The sequence below is a fragment of the Podarcis erhardii genome, assembly GCF_964252035.2.
Source record: "Podarcis erhardii genome assembly, chromosome: 5".
NCBI lineage: Eukaryota > Metazoa > Chordata > Lepidosauria > Squamata > Lacertidae > Podarcis > Podarcis erhardii.
In genome coordinates, this window is record NC_138509.1 from 84131998 (window position 1) to 84155830 (window position 23833).

General features: G+C 44.1%; 2 long non-coding RNA genes across 2 annotated transcripts in view; both read right to left on the minus strand.

The window, feature by feature from the left end:
- Positions 1-23833, minus strand: part of LOC309342380 — a 425203-nt gene that overhangs the window by 201465 nt on the left and 199905 nt on the right. The window lies entirely within an intron of this gene.
- On the minus strand, positions 8838-22050 carry LOC309342410. Its single transcript, XR_014156786.1, has 3 exons — positions 21898-22050; positions 20221-20277; positions 8838-9195 (listed from the first exon to the last, which is right to left on the minus strand). It is a non-coding gene; the product is annotated as an uncharacterized lncRNA (long non-coding RNA).

A 23833-nucleotide genomic window follows, 5' to 3' on the forward strand; every position in this document is an offset into this window, starting at 1 on the left:
GCTGGACCATAAAGAAAGCTGATCGCCGAAGAATTGATGCTTTTGAATTATGGTGGTGGAGGAGACTCTTGAGAGTCCCATGGACTGCAAGAAGATCAAACCTATCCATTCTGAAGGAAATCAGCCCTGAGTGCTCACTGGAAGGACAGATCATGAAGCTGAGGCTCCAATACTTTGGCCACCTCATGAGAAGAGAAGACTCCCTAGAAAAGACCCTGATGCTGGGAAAGATGGAGGGCACAAGGAGAAGAGGACAACAGAGGATGAGATGGTTGGATAGTGTTCTCAAAGCTACCAGCATGAGTTTGACCAAACTGCGGGAGGCAGTGGAAGACAGAAGTGCCTGGCATGCTCTGGTCCATGGGGTCACGAAGAGTCGGACACGACTAAACAACTAAACAACAACACAACAAGCTCCATTCAACCATTTTTTTCTCCTGCAGCAAAAACCTATGATCCTGATTCCTTCTTTGACAACCTGGCATTTTGCATTGCTTTCCATTAAGGATGGGGGAGACATTCAAATTCCGTTTGCATTTCAAGACATACCTTCCTAATCTGCAATGTGCGAACTGAGACATACCTTCAAATTCACACTTATCTGAATTTTGCAGCCCAATTCTCCAGCCAAGTCATTTGTACCAAAATGCATATATATACTAGGGTTAAGTGCACATAAAATCCCAAGGGGAGTGAGGCTAACCTATTCTATCACCCCAGATTCCATCCCACTCCAGTATCTCACCCTAGATCCCTTTCTCTCTGTCTTGGTTAGAGTTTTGTTCCCTCGTGCCGCTCTCAAAGTGGTGACTCTTCAAAGTGGTGACTCCCCTGGCTGGTTCACACATTCCGGTGTTTGTTTATTCAATTTATGAAATTCATATACCGCCCTTCATTAGCAGATCTCAGGGCAGTTCGCAACATAAAACTACAACATGAAAACACAAAATGCATAATAAAAACAAGAACAACCCCCCTCCCCAAACCAATAAGCCACCCCTCCATCTGCAACATGGGCACCAGAAAATTGTACTTGTTCAGCAGAAAGCTACCTTACATACTGAGTCAGATCATTGGTCCAGCTAGCTCAGTACACTGACTGACAGAGGCTGTCCAGGGTTTCCAGCAGAGAACATACCCAGCAATAACAGGAGATACCAGGGATTGAATTTGGGACCTTCTGCATGCAAAGCAGATGCTCTACCACTGAGCTACAGCCCTTCCCAATTCTAGCCCTAACACACCCATTGTGCTGCTTTCACTGCATATTAATTTGAATATGTATTAAAATGCATACAACTGCCAAAACTTACACCACATTTAGAAAGGTGCAAAATCCAGCGGATAGCTAAGTTTCGATTCGGATATTAGAATCATGCCATTTCATGCGGAGCTCTCCCCGAATTCCTCAAAGGGGAGAGTTGTAGCTCACTGGAAGAGCATCTTGTTTGCATGCAGAATATCCCAGGTTCAATCCCTGGAACATTCAGGAGGGGCTGGGGGGAAATACACTCTGTCTGAAATCCTAGAGAGTCTCAGCCAATGTAAATGATGCTGGGCAAGATAGCAGGGCAAGTGCTCAGTGTGCTTAGGACCCTGGCAGAGGCTTGTCCTCCTTCCCAAAGCCCAGCTTAAACCAGTGTCATGAGAGCTGTAGGGAGGGTATCAAATAGGCTTCATCTTACCAAAGTCCACCCCTGGACACAGCCATGTGGCTGTGAGTTATTACTAAATGATAGCCCATGCCCTTGTGGTCGCCTCGCTCCCACGTTGTTTGTAACTAGGGAGGATCATATCATGAACCACACGTACATAAGAAGGGGAGCCATCTGTGTGCTGGAGAGCAGTATTTACATTTCTTTCCAGAATTTATACTTTCAGTACTGCTGGCTGTTTTGGTAGTTTTCTATTGCAAGGATTCGCTTTTCATGCTGGCTTCTGAAATTGCATACCTAAAAGTTTGTGTTGCATGCTGAGCACACAGATTTTGTGCAGATGGACATTTTTGTTTGTGTGTGTGTGTGTGTGTGTGTGTGTGTGTGTGTGTGTGTGTGCGTGTGTAAACTGAGTCACTGGACACACAATTGCACTACTTTGGAGATTAAAATATTTTGGAGGCATTTTTGCTCCATGTAATCTTAATGCTAGGTAATATCCCGAATAGCAAGATTCATGGCCCTGAAATCTAATTCGCTAAATCATTACTCATCTTGGAAGACTTTGTTCACCTGAGCAATCATAACAGTCGCCAATTTAACCTGCCACTGCATATTGTAATTAATATAACAGGTTTTCAGAAACATACATTACTTCATGCTCAATGTGCTAACTAGGATGGAGTAGCCCTCATAAAGTGTGCTTTGTATGCATCACATGGAAATATTTACCGCAGAAACAAAACTCTCAGGAGGACCAATGGCTCAGATGATTGCTAATGGGATTTGCAGCTTTTCATGGATAAAGTCATGTGCTGAATTACGAGCAGGTACTTTAACAAACCATCTAAATTCCCTTCAAATTTAAATTTCGGTGGTGTTTGGTTCCATCTGTGATGTCACTGGCTTAACTCCATAGTCCCTATGCTCTACTGTAGCGGAAGCCAACATGGTGCCGTCCAGATTTTGTTGGACTACAACTACCATCATCACTGATAATTGGCCATGATGCCTGGGACTGAAGGGAGTTTCAGTCCAACAGCTGGAGGGCACAGCATGGACTTTCTTCCCGTACCCTACTGTGGGTAGTCACAGTAGACTGCTGACTCCCTATGTAGGAGAGAGACCCTGGGAGCACACAAGGACTTGCTGCGGCCACCTGGATGCACATTTGGAGATTAAAGTCACTTGACTTTGGAGTGACCTAGAAGATGCAGTGCAAGCTGCAAAAGGGGCCTTCTTCACAGTCTGCACTGCCACATGGTAGGCACCATTATTCACGCTAACCAATGTTTGATCAGGTTCAGAGCAGGACTTGTGATACCACTTTAACTCTAGTTCATCTGCCTTGCTTCATATCCCAAATAACAAGGAGTCACTCCAAAGAGCCATTTGTTGGAGATGGAACTCAGGAGTAGTCATGTCAACTGCCCATTTCATTCAATAGCAAGACCAGGGTCTCAAGTACACCCTGCCAGCGTAAAAGAATCTTTCAGAGATGTCTGAAAACCAGCAGCAAGAATGCCTGCCTAATCTATGTTTCAACAGTATTCCACTGTATGAGACTGCTGTTGGGGATTGGAAGGGCTTTGAAGAGTGTGTGGCAGAGGCAGGGGACAAGGGAAGTGACTGAGGAGAGGAGGCCAATAATTTATGGGGTGTCATGGGAGTGCCTGATCATCTCATCTGTCTTCTAAGAAATCTCTATGTGGGACAAGAAGCTACAGTTAGAACTGGATATGGAACAACTGATTGGTTCAAAATTGGGAAAGCAGTACAACAAGGCTGTATATTGTCTCCCTGCTTATTTAACTTATATGCAGAATTCATCATGCAAAAGGCTGGACTGGATGAATCCCAAGCCGGAATTAAGATCGCCGGAAGAAATATCAACAAGCTCAGATATGCAGACGACACAACCTTGATGGCAGAAAGTGAGGAGGAATTAAAGAACCTTTTAATGAGGGTGAAAGAGGAGAGCGCAAAATATGGTCTGAAGCTCAACATCAAAAAAACGAAGATCATGGCCACTGGGCCCATCACCTCCTGGCAAATAGAAGGGGAAGAAATGGAGGCAGTGAGACATTTTACTTTTTTGGGCTCCATGATCACTGCAGATGGTGACAGCAGTCACGAAATTAAAAGATGCCTGCTCCTTGGGAGAAAGGCGATGGCAAACCTAGACAGCATCTTAAAAAGCAGAGACATCACCTTGCCAACAAAGGTCCATATAGTTAAAGCCATGGTTTTCCCAGTAGTGATGTATGGAAGTGAGAGCTGGACCATCAAGAAGGCTGATCGCCGAAGAATTGATGTTTTTGAATTATGGTGCTGGAGGAGACTCTTGAGAGTCCCATGGACTGCAAGAAGATCAAACCTATCCATTCTGAAGGAGATCAGCCCTGAGTGCTCACTGAAAGGACAGATCGTGAAGTTGAGGCTCCAATACTTTGGCCACCTCATGAGAAGAGAAGACTCCCTGGAAAAGACCCTGATCATGGGAAAGATGGAGGGCACAAGGAGAAGGGGACGACAGAGGATGAGATGGTTGGACAGTGTTCTCGAAGCTACAAACATGAGCCTGACCAAACTGCGAGAGGCAGTGGAAGACAGGAGTGCCAGGCGTGCTCTGGTCCATGGGGTCACAAAGAGTCAGACAGGACTAAACGACTAAACAACAACAACAACAACAACAACAACAACAACAACAACAACATGTCACACACAAGATAGGAGGCAGGGAAGGAGGGAGAGTTGGGGCAGTCCAAGATGGAGGAAGGCACACAAGTTATGGCAGAGGAAGAAGGGACAGCTCGGACAAGGGACGGGTCAGTAGATTCCCCATCTTCTCCTGCCTCACTGTCTCCTAGAACCAGGAGAGGCTTGGAGAGGGAAAAGCACTGACGACTTCCATGCTGGAGAAGTCTCAGGTAAAAGGCCTCTAGTGAGAAAGATGTATCCCAGAGCACTCCCACACTATGTACCCTCTCCTTCGGAGGGAGTTCAACCCCATCCAGGGCAGGAAATTGACCCATTTTCCAGACAAGGGAACCATTTACCCACAGAGCCTCCATCTTCCCAGTTTACTGGCCCTCATCCAGTCTACAACTGCATTCGGACACTGACCCATAGTTTGCATTGCTAGTCTTAATTCAGATGCTATGGAGCAGGGGTCAGCAAACCTTTCCAGCAGGAGGCCGGTCCACTGTCCCTAAGACCTTGTGGAGGCCGGACTATATTCTGGAGAGAGAAAAATGATGCAAGAGTACCACAAGCCCCAGTGGCTGCTTACCTGTGTTTTGCGAGCGGCATGGGCTGGCGGCGGCAGTGGAGAAGGAGGAGGGACGATGACACACATACACACACACACACACACACACACACACAGTTACTGTCACTGTTATCCCCATTAAAGCATCCTTTTATCAATAGATCAGTGTTTCCCAACCTTGTGCCTCCAGCTGTTTTTGGACTACAATTCCCATCATCCCTTGCCACTGGTCTTGCTAGTCAGGGATGATGGGAGTTGTAGTTCAAAAACAGCTGGAGGCACAAGGTTGGGAAACACTGCAATAGATGCAATGTAATGAGAGATATGTTTATCTAGGTTGCTGGCATTTCTGCAAGCCTGTAACCTACATTTTTATTTTCTGTTCAATGGATGAATGTTAAAGGATGACCCAAGCTAGAATATATTTTATAGGTGCTGAACCTGCAGAATACTACTGCTATGCTAACAGAGGCATTTTCCTTATTATTGACTTGATTTACTTCTCGGAAGGTACATCTAGCATCAGTATTTTTAAGAGGAAGAAGAAAGAAAAACTCAGTGGCTTTGTGATGTCCACGTCACAAATTATGTAATGGCTGCCATCATAAATGCTCAACTTGGAAGGTGCATCTATCTTGGTTCCATGCAAAACACAGAGAAATAACTTCACTATCAGTTCCAGTTCCATTTCCCTAGCTCTAAACTGTAGATTGTCAGCCAAGGGCAGATGGATTTCTATTCCTTCCACCAGGCGCAGCTGGCTTGGTGAGTTGGTATGTTAGAGAACCGACCTCCTAACTCCGGTATGGAGTATGGAGGTCAGGTATGGAGGTGGGGCAGAGTGACAGTAAGGTCAGGGCTGCACAGACACACCAGCAGGAGACCATATTAGGTCCACTGGTGTGCCAGTGCTACCCCAACCTTGCTGCCACCCTGCTCCACCCACACCATACCAGTAAGTGGCAGCAACATTGACATGGGGAGGGTGGCTCCACACCACCACACCACCATACCAGCTGCTCCTGCTTTAATTGTTTGTTTCTCATGTTTTCGTGCAGCAGTTTTTGTTCACATTTGCAATGCATCATGGGGATTTGTCCTCCATTTAAGATATCTATATGTATAGTGATTCTTTTGCATGTATTTGTAACTGTGGTCACACTGCCTTGTGGGTTTTCTAGTCAAGGCACTCTATAGTCATTTTCAGGTATGTTGTTTTTGTTCACAGCCACTCTGTGTTTAGGTTTTTGCAATCTTAAAAGCTGTGTAAAACTTCCCTCTCATTGACTGTTAGTGATGCCGACAGTATCTTTCTCTTCCATAAATCACGAAGTTTGCAGTTCAGCTCCATAATTCCAATTGGAAGAAGAGGAGGAGGAGGAGGAGGAGGAGGAAGAGGAAGAAGAGGAGGAGGAGGAGGAAGAAGAAGAAGAAGAAGAAGAAGAAGAAGAAGAAGAAGAAGAAGAAGAAGACACTTTGAAGATGTCTTCTTCGTTGGAAGCCTCTGGTGCCTTCTGTCCCTTTCCCTTTCCCAATCAGACGCTTTGAACATCTGTTTCGGATGTTTGAAAGCCATGCTCAGCAGGGATGCATGAAGGACCCAGCCTCCCCACTCATCACTAAACAGGACACTATTTACACACTTCTCCTGTATTGTCTAGCATTGGTCCTCATGCACCTGGAGTAATAGTTTGCTATTTCTGGCTCTCTTTGAACACTCATCCATGTTGCTTCCTGTGGAGTTGTGACCTAGAACAAGACTCCATCTGATGACTCCAGTTCTCAAAACCCACATTGACCTGGCTGTTAGAAACCATCGCTTTACCCCTTCCACTAAAATCTGCAATGTATCAGTGGGAGGTTTCCTTCCTGTTTCATAAAATCCGAGGTGATGGATTAAATGAAGGGAGGGTTATTTATAGTCTACATTATTTTACACCCATTTTCATGAGGATTTACTAGTTAATGATTTCTGTCTCCCTCCCTCTCTTCCCTCCCCCTTCTCATATTGCAAAGTACTACTGCTTGAGGCAGTGCAATAAAAACATCATACATTTAATATGCCCCTGGTGCAGCAGGTGATGCCACAGCTGGGGATAATGGCAGGGCGAGACTGTCTATCTAAATCACTTCAGGTGCCTGTGGAACATTTTTCAATTGTTGAAAGCAATTTCTAAAAAAAAAAATCCCTACCTCTTTTCCACCCACAAGAGGATCAGCAAAATCCCCAGCTCCTCTATGCAGCTACATTAGGCTTTGAAGCTCACGAATGTTTCGAGAGATCCATGACCACTGATGCAATCAGGGAGTATTCAGTATATTCTGCGCTCTCTTTTCCGGTTCCATTTGGCTGCTTGAGAAGCAAGTGGAAATGAGCAATTGAGAGGTGGGGGGAGGGGGTGTTGAAGGGAAATGGAGAATTGTTTTCCCCATTTAGGTTTTGTCAGAGAAAAACAGTTTGGCGCCTGTTCGCTTCCAATACAACACCTGTTTTCCCAGTGTTCTGAACAATGCCTGCTTTACATCGAAACAAACAACGATCTTAACATTAAAATGAAATGTGCAATGAGACATAAGGGATGCTTGTGTTGTATACAAACAAACACTCAAGTTGTTCTAAGTGTCCCTTCTGCTTTGCTGCCAGAAGGTTCAATGGACAGTGGTTTGCAGGGGACCAAATTGCACATGACTTGACGGGTTGTAAGGATCAGACCATTTCTGGCCCAGGTTCATTTTGCATGTCATTTACAAGGCCATTCTGCCCCACTTCTGCAGTAGCTTACATTTAAACAAACAAACAAACAAAAAGCTGCAAGGAAAGGCACCTCTAAATGCTATCTGATCGCAAAATAAGGCTCTAAAGATGCATTTTATCTCAATGTATGCATTTCCAAATTTGAGCCGAGAGCTGTTATGCAAAATTCAGAGGACAAAAACGTCAAGGACAATTTGCGCTTCCATTCATGTATTTGTAGATCAGATCAGTTTCACATTGGAATTCACATAAATCAATTTTTTCAAGCATCTTCACTTACAAAAAACACATGAGGGGCCCAATCAGGAGCACATTCTTGATTTGTCTTTGGTTGCTATTTGGCACAGTATGGAAGGAAGCTTCCTTCTTACAGTGATTTTCATGAAACCCACATTGTAGAAGGGAAGAATTAACACTACCATCCCCACATGGTGGAGTTTTGATCCTCTTGGGCATCTCTAAAGCCATTCTTCAGGTCCATGAAGCTGAAAATTCAATGTCCAGCCTTAAGAGTTCAACTTTTCTGCACCTGTTCCATGATTACCACTGAAGAACTTGTATTGATACAGATGAGTAGCTGAGATTATATTTGCATAGTGGCAGATCGCTTTGATCCTTGTATTAAAAAAAAAAGCATTTACATGGTGGCAAGAATCTTCACAACATGGAATTCTTGGTAACATATATGGTTCTGTTTTTGGCTTCATAACAACTCTGTGAGGTAAAAGTACATTTTGAAGGATTTTGCCTATGGTTTCAAGAAGCACAAATTACTAAACTGAATTTATCTCTCCTCCCTAACCCAGAGAATTGCATTGCCCACACATCACGCCTGTAATACATGGATTCCTATCCCTTCCAAACCCCTGTCCATCACAATGGTAGGTATCTCTCTAGTTCTTCTGATAAAAAGAACAATACAGGTAAACAGCTTAAATATTTGCTAAAGCAAATTAGAGATGCTCCTTGCCTTTTAAAAGAAAGCTAACACTGTGTTCTGAAAGTTTTTTTTTTTTAAGATTCACGTACAGCCAAGAGTAGCTATAGCATGTCTGTCAACCTTTTCAATGCAATTGCTTCTGAACTGTTCTGTAATAATATCTTACATAACTTTTTATTCATCAACAGATTGACAGAGGCAGCACCGCGTCCGAGAATAACCCTGACAATAAAATTACTGTGTCACACTATTATTAGCACCACAATCAGTCAAATGCTTGAGATTTTAAAAAGAAATGTGAGAGCACTGATATCTTGTCAGCAACGTGCTAATGACGGCAATTCATGGTCACTGAAATTGTGCACTGAGACTTAACATTTCAAGGGAGAGAAGGGGCTTTTGATCTTCTGTCTTGATCTTGTGTTCTCAGTCATTCTGCCTTTGGAGTTGCTGGCATATATAAGATATTTCCTTTTCCTTTCCTTTCTTTTTCTGGCCAGGTATCAGTCACAATTTGTTTCTCTGATAGGTACGTCAAGCACTGACACTCATACGTCCTGCTTCCAAGGTCAAGCTGAAAGGAAACAGGGAGGCTGCTTTGTCCAAGACAATATTGCATAGAGCTGAGGTCAAAACCCTCTAGGGACCTAGGGGCACATTTGCAAAGTGAAAGAACTGTTTCAAATGTTATTTCATCAAGGGGCAGAGAAGAAGACCCCGTGGGCACCAGGAAAGGCCTCTTTGGGCATATGTGTGCCCATGGGCACCACATTGGAAACCTCTGGCATAAGTATGGAGAGGTCATATATATGATGGCCCCCTAACCACATAAAAAGCTCCTGTTGGAAGAAAATTAAAACACCAGAAATTAAGGATTAATGTAGCCATCTCCTTGATGGGATAAGGTGTATCCACAGCAGTGACCGGAGGAGGAATGACTGCTGGGAGGAGAAATACCATGGTGCATCTTCAGTAGCACAACTGGACGCCTTCATCTGCCCTAGCTGCAACTAAACATGTCTCTCCCAGATCAGTCTCTAGCCACAGCAGGCACTGTAAACTTCCAGCACTTTGACTTCACCTCCCAAAAGCACATTCCTCCATTGTCTCAAGACAGAAGGATAACAACAACAGTGCTATTTTTCTAGAAAAAGAACTCCCCATGAATACATCTCTTGTTCTCGTGGAATGGCAAAGGCACCCACTTGAGGGATACTGGAACCCACCTAAGAGGTGTCAGAACTGAGTTCTGCCATGTTCTGGTTGGGGGGGGACCCTAAACAACACACACATGGTTTTAAACATATAACACTTCCCTGTGTGCAGTCATGACATTCATTCTACGTAACTTGGAACTGGAGTTTGCCCCTGCCTGAACATTTAGGAGATTCTGAAGTTCTGGTAGTCTTCAGGAGACAAATTCAAGTGTTTTAAAGTTTTTCCCCACATGCAGAGCGCTAAAGTGCATCCTCTACAACCAGACTTTGAGAAATATGAAAGCAAGGCTCTCCTGGACATCTTGCCAAGGTTCACTACTATATTGCTCTGAAGGTGTCATTCAGGTGTCAGTCTGAGCTGCCATTTGCAGTAGCACTTCCATGATCCTCAGGATGGCAACAGAAGACAGGGACCTTTCAGCTCAGCATGTGCACGATAACACAGATCTGACCCATGCATCTATATTTTAAAGCAATCATAGAATCGTAGAATTGGAAAGGATCCCGAGGGCCACCTAATCCAAATGATCTCAAAGAGTGGTGCTGGGAACTTCTTCTGCCTAAAACCTATGAAATCTGCTGACAAGTTAGAGTAGCTGGTGCTAAGGCTAGATAGAGCAATCTTCTTCTTCTTTGGCGATCACTCATAGCCGAGTAAGATTGTCTTCTATAAACACAGTTTTAACAATGAGTCTGTAAGTGACTGTGGAGGCCAATTCTGGATCCACACGTCCTTCCACAGTGGGAACATTGGTTTCCAGGAGGGAGTTGATCACAGTGTGGATTTGCCAAGCATGCCTTCCTCTTAGCACGTTTCTCCCTTGTGTCCTGAGTTTGAGTGTCTTCAGAGCCCATGGCACCTTTGGTAAAGGCTGTTCTCCAACTGGAGCGCTCGCAGGCCAGTGTTTCCCAGTTGTCAGTGTTTATACTAATTTTTTTTAGATATGCTTTGAAACAGTCTTTAAACCTCTTTTGTTGACCGCCAGCATTACGCTTTCCAATTTTAAGTTGGGAAAAGAGTAGTTGCTTTGGAAGACGGTCATCAGGCATCTGCACAACATGACCAGTCCAACAAAGTTGATGTTGAAGAATTCTTGCTTCAACACTGGTGATCTTTGCTTCTTCAAGTACACTGATATTAGTTTGCCTGTCTTCCCAAGTGATGTCCACAAGGCAGGATGACATTCTACTTTGAGAAACACATTTCCAAAGTATTTAGCCTGAGGTAACAAGAATACAGTGTGTGGGATCCTTGAGGTGTCAGGACCCAAACCTGAGACATAGGGGTGGCCCCTGGAGATGTCAAAAGGGCAGGCCCTGGAGATGGAGGGTAATTGGGAGAAGGGAGTGAAAGGTAGACCCCCTGGACCCCGAATATCTATGCTATAATTTTCAGCCAGGTCCTACTGGGCTGAAGCTTACAAGCTATATGCAGTCTTGATATGTTTTCTTTCCATTATTAAAGGGACTGTCACCCACCTGGAGATGCAAGCCCTTCATCTGCCACCAGCAGGCTTTAGGTGAGGCCTGGCGGTCTGGCAATCCTAACAGTGTATGCTTTTTCAACCCCTGTTTTGTTTCATTTTCTTACGTCCACAACATTCCTGCGAGCTAAAGTTCGATAATGACTTGTCCACTGAGCGTCAGGGATTTGGATTCCAGCTCTCTGAGATCTTCTTCTAATGCTAGCTGCAACACCACACTGGTAATAACACTCTGAATTTAATCCCATGATGGTGGTGATTTAATGCTTCAAATTGTAATGGAGGGTTTCCTGCAGAGGTTATTTCTGCAGGAGGTGAGAAAAAGAAAAGTACGAATGTGTGGTCAAATATCACGCTGACATTGTGCCACAGGAGCTGGGTTGCTTTTTCTAGTGATGTGTGTGTGTGTGTGTGTGTGTGTGTGTGCTGAAGTTAATTAGCTCACAATATACAAATGGTCTTAGCCTGTGAGCTCAATATGTGAACTCAGAACATTAAATTGCTTCTCATTTTCAAGTCAAACAGAGCACTCCCTAACGCAAAAGAATCAACTTCCATTTCCAACTCAGTGATCTCAGTAAAATGGGTCACTCTGTTTTAGAAATGACTTAGATTCATCATAAAGAAAGTGTCTTAACCCTGCTATAATTCCACACTATTTAGTTAGGCTATTACTCATGGAAATGGCCCAGTGAAAACCCAGGTTACATGAGCACGTTAAGTGGTCCCAATTATGCAGTTAGCGGTCCTTTGCCTCCCAACCTGTACCTGTATTTTGCAGTCCAAAAGCACCATCAGTACAAGCAAAGTTAGGATGCTACACAGCAAAGGATCTGTATAGACATTTTATAAAAGAGTTTATTGGACAAAGCAGATTTTGGAGGCTGGGGGGCTTACCGTAGACATTAAAGCACCTTGGAATTGGCAAGACCTTGGCACTGAAGGAACAAGAAACTGTTTCACAGAAATCATTGTCATAAACCAGGACCTGACCAAGGTAAGGTAGAACAATCTACTGGAAAAATCTAGCTTATGATAAGCAGTGCCATCCCTTTCAGTGTCTGGGACAGAGAACTTGGCGTCACACACTAGTCTTCCACATAGAAAGCAGCCTTGTATTGAAACCATTTATTTTTCCTAGGACTTCTGCATACAAAGTATCTATTCCACTACTGACCTAGGGATTTTCTTGTGATTCCCTTCAGCATGTTTAAAAGTCGGGAGAGGACTCCCCCTTGACATTTAATCCCTTCCAACTGTCCACATTCCTCTTATCCTCAACTCTCTGCCTCTTTATGAAAACTCATCTTAGTTGTCATAAAAGGTCAGGAAATGGTTAATTATTCAGTTTACTAATTGTGTTTTGAGGAGGCAGTTCCAAGGGTGGGAGTGGGGTTTTCTGCCTCAGCTGCCAATATAACTTGACCAGACTTGGGTACCATTTGCCATGTTGGTGGGGGAACCATTTACTGTTCTGCTTCAGTCAGCAAACATTGGGCTGCCTCTGCAGAGAAATATACCCCAGGACTTACATTTTGTGAAGGTACGTGCCTTACCCCCAAACACTCCATCCCTGCTTCAGAATGGGGGATACCCAGAGGACTTTCTGTGAACTCTTAAAAGGTGAATAAAGTTTTTACCAGAAGAGAGACAGTGCTGCAACTCTCATACTAGAATTGGCGGGACTGTGGATTCAGAAGCAGACCGATATCCAATCTGGGTCATGATCCACTTGGATCAAATCCAGGTGGTCCACTTCAGAATGTGGGTTGGGCAGATTCTTCCCCTTACTTAGCCCTTAATAACTCATTAGGATGGGTAGCTGCTGAAAACTGAGAAAGCCTTGAATTTCCTGCATTTCCTATACGGCCTAGGACCCTCGTACCTATGGGACCGCCTCTCCTGGTTTGTCCCACGGAGGACCTTACAGTCTTCAAACAAAAACATCTTGGAGGCCACAGAGAGGTTAGGCTGGCCTCAACCAGAGCCAGGGCTTTTTCAGCTGTGGCTCCGATCTGGTGGAACACTCTGTCACAAGAGACTAGGGCCCTGCGGGACTTGACATCTTTCCGCAGGGCCTGCAAGACAGAGCTGTTCCACCAGGCCTTGGGCCAAGGCACAACCTGGCCCCCTCCTTTGGTAATTCTTCACAGAACTCTAGCCCAATGGTTGCCATCAATTTGATTTGAACTGATTTTATAATGAATTAATTTTAGAATGCGGTATTATTTTACTGTTAGCCGCTCTGAGCCCGGCTTTGGCTGGGGAGGGCAGGATATAAATTGTTGTTGTTGTTGTTGTTGTTGTTGTTGTTGTTGTTGTTGTTGTAAAAGGACGTATATTCCAAAGAAGGTTTTATTTTTATTGATAAACTTACAATTGCTCATGGGAAAGGCAAGGGAAAGGAATGTAGCTCGAGCATTAATCATTGTTCAAAGGTATGACAGCAACTTGCCATATCACCAAAACGTTTTCCTTTGCAAATCCAGCAACCCCTAAAAATGTATCATTCCTAGAAGCTGATTATAAAGCAATTTAAAGGAGCATGTTAACACAGAACAGAAGACCAAAGGAACAAAAGGAACAAAAGCAAAGCCAGTTCTTTGTACAAATAGTTTTCCACGCCATCAGCCAAGTTGTTTTACCATTGCTATGGCAACTGTAGTAAACCACTGGTAGCTTCCTGGGATACACTAATATATCTTGGCTGTTTATGCCACAAAATTTGCTGCTGCATATGGGGAGAGGCGAAGCAGCCAAGGAAAATTTTCTGGGATTATATACAGTTTACACTGGGGCAATAAAATGTGTTCATTTAGCTTGTATTTATTTAAGTGGTTTCAGGCTTAAATGTCAGAAACACCATCTCCTGCTGAAAGTTCCAAGAAAATTCTGTGCAAACCAAAAAATAAAAAAGAAAAGGAAAAGAAAAGAAACCCACAATGTTTTAAGGGTGTTAATGGTTTATAAAGGTCTCTTTGCCTCTCTCAGAATCTAAAGAGCTTTGAAGACATACAGAAAATACCACATTCCCACAGAGCTGATTTGCACAGTATTTACTTTTGTATATAAGAACATCCCCAGCAATCCATAGAAATATGATGATATTAAAGATTAGCGTATAAGAAGGCACCATTTTCTGTTGCAGCATGTGTTTGCTTCACGCAGCACTATTTTTTTTCTGCTGCAGTTCATATTCTACCCAAAGCCACATTATTCATCTTTCTGTCCACTGTGGTGAAATGTGATTTACATGAGTTAAGTAAATAATTACGTGAATCACAAAAGTTACTCTTCCATTCCACTGATTTCATTGTAAAGGAAACACAATGCAAGTGGCAGGGGTGGGGAAAACATAAACAATTATGTTTCATTTGCAAATTGAAAGCAACAAGAACAACAATATCAAGGCAAGGCACGAAGTAAGACTTCCTGGGGAGAGCATTGCACAAACAGGAGCTGCTGCAGAAAAGGTCTGTTCTTGCATTGCTGCCCTCCATTTTGCAGATATTAATATTGCACAGTTTGAAATGACTGGATTCATGAAAACTGACTCCTTTTTGGAAATAAAACATTGTCAAGGTCCACAAGTTTAATGAAAACTCTATTTGCAGAACCTTTTTCAAAACATAACAAAAAACAGTAAATGATATATACAAACAGTTCCATAAGGCATATGCCAGTCCAGCATATAGACACAGCATCTTACAAAATATGAAATGCTCCAAACAGATGTATAAGCAAAAGTCTCCCTCCGTATAGCATCCATTTTGCCTGGAGCTGTTTTCCTGGAGAGCTTGGTTTACATCCTTACTCCATGGAGCCTGGGAACAAAGAACTAAAAGCAACTCCCTTCAAAATGGTGCTTTGCAATTCAATAGCCTCCCATGTGATCTAAGGTTAAACACTCACGTGACAGATAGCAGAATACATTCAACAGTTAATTATCAACTCAGTTAAAGCTCAGAGTTCCATTCTTGCTCTTAATTTAGCTTCAATGGATTCTCCCCATGTTAAACATTTTCACCATTACACAGTCATTCACCATTTCAGTGTCAATTAAACCAATTATACTTAATGCTCCAGACCTCTTGCAGAGGAGGCACACAAAGAAGTGCCTAGGATGATTGTAGGATCCGGGTTGGTTCATATGGAGAAAGGCAGTCCTTGAGGTATTGCAGTCCTGAGCTGTTTAAGGCTTCATGGGTCAAAACTAGCACACTGAAGTGGCTACGGAAACTACCATATTTTTGTTATTCTAAAGCAGCAATGCAGCAGCAAGCAAAGGCACTAACAGCTCAGACAGCTGCTAGTGGCTGGAAAGCCAAACAGGATGTGTGTGACTGCTGCCATGGAAACAAAGGGGCAGTCCATCCTTATTGAGCACAGGATATGAGCTCAGTGTGTGTCATATGATCTGTACAGGATGTACATGGGTGGAGTTTGGAGTTTCTCTCTGTTTTGTTGAAGAGAGCAGACATCTTTGACTGTATGACTGCTATAGACAGGAATAAAGAATGTAGAAACATTTCTGTCTGAGTCTGATTCCCCTCCCTGGGGATATGCAGGGAGGAGGAGAAGGAGGAGAAGCAGTTGGTGTGTTTTTCTCACAGCCTGAGGAAAATCGCCGGAACGGACCTCGTGTGTGCATTCCTGCCGGGAGTCGCCGGAGGGAGGTCAAAAGGAATTCAGCCGGTGCCTGCAGATAGGCACATCCCTCTGACCGAGCCTGAATTCCAACAGTGGTAGCAGAGGATGGTTTCTTCGATCCATCGACCTCTGCAGAAAGAGTGGCAGACCTGCTGTTTCCATTGCTCCATGGAGGCCTGAAGTGAGAGGCTATTTCTCTGCAGCCAGAAGCTCACCAGAGGAAGCTGACAGCCAAGCTATGGAGCCCAGGTATGAGATTTTCGGGCTTAAAAGTGTGAATGCAGATTGATTCATTCTCTGCTTCGAGGGAGCCGCGTTTGGGAAAAACAGCTCCGAGAAAGGAGAACTCTGCATTCCAAACATTCCTGTGGTTTTCCTGTCCAAGGAAAAGGAATGCAGTTGCTTAGTAACGCAGGCCAGTTTCAAGATAAGGAACTCTTGAAAGCGACTCTGCAAGCGGCCAGTGTTATATCTGCCAGGTGCACAGAGTGTAAACAAGCCAGCTATTGGATTTTAGAGGCTTGTGTTTGAGAGTCAGTGCAAGGACTCAAAAATGGATGCTAAGAAGGGGGGAGCCCTGCCTTCTTTCCCCCTTTTGACCAGTGACAATTATGCATCTTGGTCTATTAAGATGAAGGCCCTGCTGCAGAATCAGAGACTGTTTGGGGTGATTGAGAACCCCATCCCAGCAGCACCAACGCGTGCTTGGGAGTCACAGGATGTGAAGGCCAGAACTGCTATAATTCTGTGCGTGTCAGACTCCCAGCTTATTCATATACAGGATTTACAGCACGCGAGAGATGTTTGGGACACGCTGAGAAGGACACATCTGAGAGATGCAGGTTCTTCAGCGTTGCTGTATTTTGAGAAGCTGACCAACCTGAGGCTTGCGCCTGATGGAGATGTTCAAGCGCACCTGACGGAAATGAAATTTCTGCGTCAACAGATGGTGGAACGTAATTTCTGTCTGCAGGAGGAAGTGTTTTGCTTCATGGTGATCAACAGTCTGAATCGGACTTACAAAACGGTTGCCAGTCAGCTGGGGTCTCTCCCAGCAGCTGATCTAACGTCAGAGAGGGTCTTTGCCGTGGTTCTTTGTGAACATGACAGACTTGCCGCCCTGGAAGTGAAGGACAGGGGGAGACAAGAACGGAGTTCTGACACCCCCACTGCTACAGCTACTGGAGAAAATGCCGTAGCTTTGAACGTTGTCCAATGCTTCAATTGTGGACAGACTGGGCATCTTCAGCGGTACTGCAAGAAGCCACGTCAGAACAAGGGAGCCAAGGGCAGCTCCACGAAGTCTGAGGCGTCAGGCAGAGGTCATGCCAAGTCACAGACGAAGCCTGCAAAGGCTTTGATGTCGAAAGGAACCAAGCCAGATGTGGAGAACGTTTTTATCATAGACACGGGAGCGACATTTCACATGACCCATCGTAGGGATTTGTTTTCGTCGTTTAAGAAGCAAAGCTTCGTTGTACAACAAGCCAACGGTCAAGAGCTGGAAGCCACCGGAATTGGGACTGCGTCACAGGTTTTGTCTGGATTTATCTTTTGGAAAGACCGAAAGAAGCCTTAGAAAGGTTTAAAGAGTTTTGTGACAAGGTTAAAAATATGCATGATGCTGACATAGATTGTCTTTGCACAGATGAGAAGCCAATTTTTCTTTTACAGGATTTCCAGAGGTTCCTGAAGAAGAAAGGGATAAGACACAAAATTGCAGCTTCCGAAGAAGCTTGGAACAGATGTGTTTGTGTTAGGGTGAACAAAGAATTGCAAAAGGGAATGGAAGCGCAATTGCTTAGTTCACATCTGCCACATGAGTACTGGGCTGAATCGCTAACGTCATATTGTTATACGTGGTTGAGAAAGTTTTCAAAAGAGTTGGGAAGTTCTCCTTTTGAGAAACTGTTCCACAGAAAACCTTCTGTTGCCCATTTCAAGGTTTTTGGGTCTCTTGTGAGAACAGAAGCTCCGGGTGGAGTAAAGAATGCCAGAGGCATTTTTGTGGGTTATGAAAAGGGTCTCTACAGAGTAATTTTGTCTGAATCTGGTAAGGTGATTCTCACAAAATTTCTAGAGAGTGCTCCTGAACAGGAGCGAGTGATTGTTCACACATTTCCCACAGGTAATGATGATTCTGATGATGATGATGATGATGTTGATTTTGTTGAGTTCAGTAGTACTGATGACAGCGATAGCTCAGACAGCTCAGTTGTCACAGTCATTGAGAGGAAATCTCACGTAATGACTAGACCCTCAGAAGAGGAGGAAGACGAACCATTATTTACAATTGGTACTGGTTCTCCAAAGAGTCCAAAGGCTGAACCAGAAAGCAAAGAAGAGCAGCACTTCTTACGTAGGTCTGAGAGAGCAACGAAGGGTGTACCACCCAAGAGGTATTCAAAGGAGTTTGCTAACCTAGCTGTTGCTATTGTAAACGACCAAGGTCAAATTGAAGCTGTGTCTGAGTCAGAGACAAAGGCACAACAGGGAGTTGTTAACCAAGGTAATGCAGATGCACTCATTCCTTGGAAGTCACACAACCAGAGAGGTACATTGGTGAAACCAGTGGCGGGTAGTTCCAAGGGTGGAACTGAAACAACAGGGGAGTGTTATAAGTATAACAACTGTTTGTTTTCTTCTCTGGATGACGCTTTGCTCGCAGCACGCATTGATACTTTAGGGGGAGTATGTTATTCTAAAGCAGCAATGCAGCAGCAAGCAAAGGCACTAACAGCTCAGACAGCTGCTAGTGGCTGGAAAGCCAAACAGGATGTGTGTGACTGCTGCCATGGAAACAAAGGGGCAGTCCATCCTTATTGAGCACAGGATATGAGCTCAGTGTGTGTCATATGATCTGTACAGGATGTACATGGGTGGAGTTTGGAGTTTCTCTCTGTTTTGTTGAAGAGAGCAGACATCTTTGACTGTATGACTGCTATAGACAGGAATAAAGAATGTAGAAACATTTCTGTCTGAGTCTGATTCCCCTCCCTGGGGATATGCAGGGAGGAGGAGAAGGAGGAGAAGCAGTTGGTGTGTTTTTCTCACAGCCTGAGGAAAATCGCCGGAATGGACCTCGTGTGTGCATTCCTGCCGGGAGTCGCCGGAGGGAGGTCAAAAGGAATTCAGCCGGTGCCTGCAGATAGGCACATCCCTCTGACCGAGCCTGAATTCCAACAATTTTTCCCTCTATAAGATGCACCAGACCACAAGACGCACCTAGTTTGTGGAGGAGGAAAACAAGAAAAAAATATATATTCTGAATCCCAGAAGCCAGAACAGCAAGAGGGATCGCTGCGCAGTGAAAGCAGCAATCCCTCTTGCTGTTCTGGCTTCTGGGATAGCTGCGCAGCCTGCATTCGCTCCATAAGACGTCCTATAGAGCAAAAAATACGGTAATTTACAGCCAGTGCAGTTGGACCAGGATTGGTGCTGTATTCAGGATTGGTGCTGTATTCTCAAACCCAGGGAGCAACCTGGCCACTGAATTCTACACCAGCTGAACCATCTTCAGAGGCAGCCCCATGTATTTCTCTCTCTGTGTGTGTCTCCCTGCTCTCCTCTTTTCTCATTTCAAAAGATATTTTTACTGTACCATGATTAACCATGAGCTCCTTTTTAACTGATCACAAGGTTTTAAATAGATGCATCTAACCAATGAATCAACTCAACAATGTGGCTGTAAGAAAGAAGTATATAAGGAAAGAGAGCTATTACTGTTCACCATGGGGGTCTGAAAGGTGCTCCTTTTTTTTACCAAAAAAAAAAAAAATAGTCACCGTGAGATTGAGAATCCTCACTGCAAGGTCATTTTAAGTGTGTCAGCTTCACCATGTTGTACTATAGGGTGAGAATTAGCAGAATGCAAAACAACCTCAAAACAAAATACAAAAACCATCTGGCATGGAAACTTGTACTCAGCAGATGCAGTGCCTTTGAAAGCGGACCATTCATTTTTATTGTGCACTAAAATTAGATTTAACGTGTACTCAAAAGCATAACTAAAACAGATTGCCCCTTCTAGCATTTATGTTGCAGGCATCAACAAGAGACTGTATCTGCTGATTCTTTGCTCAGACCTTTGATCTGCTTATTATCCCTGTCGAGATATTAAATGGGGAAACATCTTTCTTTCATCTAACTGTAACTCCAGGTAATCACGTAAATTGTTCCCTTAAACTTGTTAGCTGTTCAAAAACAGCCCCTTTTTTTGAAAACAAAAAAACAAAAAACAAAACTCACGTTCTTTCAACTTCAGGTTCTTCCACTTGAAATCTATCAGGTTACAAAGCTGTCCCACTGGAAGGGAGAGCATTTATTTATTTATTTATTTGTTTATTTATTTATTTATTTATTTGACAAAATATCGCCCTAAGAGTGTAAAAATCTAACACTATAGTGGCATGGGGGGGGTATTTCCTCTATGCCTGATGCCCCATTAGCTAATCCAAATGGGTTGGATTAGCAACGGTCCCATTTAAAACATGCGCATGAATGCAAGTGCATATAGAAGCAGCTGGCCTGTGGAACTACCAACCACAAGAAGAGATGGTAGCCAGTTTCACTGATTTGAAGAAAAAATGATTAGATGGCTTGGGTGTGTTACATTCAAAGTGTGTACAATTGTACCTGTCTACATAAATTGTAGAGCAGTATACAGTCATACCTTGGTTGTCAAATGTCTTGGTACTCATATGTTTTGGCTCCCAAACGCCGCAAACCCAGAAGTGAGTGTTCTGGTTTGTGAACGTTCTTTGGAACGCGAACGTCCGACGTTTCTTTGGCAGCTTCCAATTGAGTTCAGGAAGCTCCTGTAGCCAATCAGAAGCTGTGCCTTGGTTCTTGAACATTTTCGGAAGTCGAACGGACTTCTGGAATGGATTCCGTTTGAGAACCAAGGTACGACTTTACTTGGACACCTATTGTTCACATGTAACATTCAGCAATTACAGAGTCTGTGTACCTTAGCGTAGAACTGTTGAACCGTACAAAGCAAAAGGTGCATCACCTGTCACACAATTTATACCTGTGTCGAGCGAGTGTGTACCTGTGTTTAGTGCAATGTGTCCACAAGTCTAAAATCAGAAGCTTTGAGATGCAGGAAATGTCCTCCTGTATCTCACCAACAGGATTCTCTGCAGAGCCTATCTGGGTGCCCTTTATGTATGAGCTATGCAATATGGTCAGTCTAAAGTTGTGAATAGTTATGGTTTTGGCAAAATCCTGCCAGATATGCTTCAGATATTTGGCACTTTAACAAGGAGGCTTTTAATCACAATCAGGCCAACATATTTATGACTTCCCTCTCAGATCATGTCTTAAACAAGCAGAGGTTGGGGATAGAGTCGGTCTATCTGGTGCAAATGGAGTTATTAGGGGTGGTGCTGCTGCATGTACCCCAGACCTTCTATTGTTGTTGTTGTTTAGTCATTTAGTTGTGTCCGACTCTTTGTGACCCCATGGACCAGAGCACGCCAGGCACTCCTGTCTTCCACTGCCTTCATGGATCACTGCCTTGCCGTGGCAAAGGGGCTTGAATAACTCAGAGAAGCTATGAGCTATGCCGTGCAGGGCCACCCAAGATGGACAGGTCATAGTGAGAGTTTTGACCAAACGTGATCCACTTGGAGCAGGAACCGGCAAGCCACTCCAGTATCCCTGCCAAGAAAACTCCATGGACAAAGGCAACAGACCTTCTATACACTTTAATTAATTGATTTTTCATTTTGGCTTTCCATTTTTATACTTTAAAAAAAAACACAAAAAAACCCCACCAAGGTGTTATACAACATATAAGCCGATGGCAGCATGTTGGACAGGTGGGATCTAAAGCAGGGAAATGGCCAGGAAAGAAGGGGTTAAACACCCTCCTCTCTCCCTCCCCCCCAGCACTGATCATCTGATCAAATTAGTGCATACCCACTGCCTGTCCAGCTCCTTTGAAGTAAAGAAGATAATGTCAAGAGCCAATTATATCCATATAATATGTCATGTCAGTTTTGGTCCCCGTGTTAAGCAGGAGACATGGAGAAAAAACTGGATTTGATGTGGAGGGGATGGATGAGCCCCTTGTTTTTCTATCTATTGGCTTGAGAGAAAGGCAGAAAAAACAGAATGCAACAACCTAGCAACACTTGCTTTGTTGTTGATTGGCTAACTCACTAGAGCAGGCATGGTCAAACTTGGCCCTCCAGCTGTTTTGGGACTACAATTCCCATCATCCCTGACCACTGGTCCTGTTAGCTAGGGGTGATGGGAGTTGTAGTCCCAAAACAGCTGGAGGGCCAAGTTTGGCCATGCCTGCACTAGAGACTGAAGCCGGTCTCACAAAGTGGAGTTCCGCATGGTTCTATGTGAGCTCAACTCTTGGGACAGGCAATGGAGAAGGGAATTCAGGTCCTCATTCCCTGGTTTTGTGATCTATGGATGTCCTATGACTTGCCAGTGAGAAAAAGTCTGAGGTGGATTTAGGGGAGCATGACTGGGGCGTCACAACTATGATGTAGAAAGAAGGCCCGAGGAGGCGGAGGATACCGAATTTTGGCGTCACCCAGGGTGCTGATGAAATTTGAGACCCCAAGGTCCACCACTGGGAAAAGTAACACCTGACTGGCCCCACACAATACAGGGCAGTTGGGCTGTGTGTGGGTCACAAGAGGTCCAGCCCTGGTCTGCATACCGGTGGCCTTGTAGATTGCTGATTCGTCGGTAGGCAGCACGAGAAAGAACATCGTTCCGCCTTGTGAATAATGCAGCATCTTGTTTACAGCTACTACTCTTGCAAGCAAATCCTTTTAGATTTGAACGGACAACACACACAAGAAGCTACTGAACAGCACTGAGTACCAGCACTGTGCAGCACATTCATGGTTCTCTCAAAGAGGCAGAAAGACAGAGAGAGAGGAGGGTGAGTATTCTGCTCCAACTCCACAAAATGTATAATATTGGAAACAGCAACATGCTTCCAAAAGAGTAAGCAACAGAGATGAGAATGCTAAAAAACGCTCACGCATGAATGGTCCTTATAAAGTACTTAGCAATATTCAGCTAGTCAGGCTGCTCCGTTGGTTTAACAGTCCACAAGCTATAATTAAGCAATAAGAAGTGACAGACAATGCATTTTAATGAGTTTGTGGCGTGACTCCCCTGCCCTTTTCAGATAAACTGGCTTCTGGAACGTTCCCGCTTTTGCTCACGACCCTCCCGGAGAAGAGAGGCGATTTTATCACCTGGACCTGGAAATTAAGTGGAAGTTGCTGTAACTTCTGCTCTTTATAAGCAAAGCAAACAAAAGGCACCGTCGGGCCGCCATATTTGGCCACAGGATCAGACTGGTTTGGCACCACCCAGGCAACCGATACTGAGTGTATCTGAAAGTTAGTGCCACATTTTGGCCAAACTGAAGGGATGGCTCAAATGGAGAGAATTAAACAATGCTGACAGAAAAGATCCCCCGATGGCACAGAATAAAGTGGTATGTCCACAGAGATGTTCCGGTGCTATACAACACAAGGCATTTATTTTTATGCATCAGCCTCTATTCAAAGCATCATCATAATACTTTATAGCCCACATCCATCATGAGCTACAAAGACAAGCCTAACCATGGTGTTATGGAATCCCTGAAGTTTAGAGAGTGGAAATTTAAGGAGGATATTAAAAAGGAAGGGAATTGCAATACAGAAGAAGGGAAGGGTGGTGTCTGTCCTATTAATATAGGTTTCTGATGAATACTGGGATAAGCTTTAGGATATTCATAAACAAATTGAGATAAGAAAGAAAAGGGGGAGAAATTGAATGGCATGAGCTAGACTGGATTCACAAGGTAGTAAAGGGGCTGGATGCTCTCCCTCTT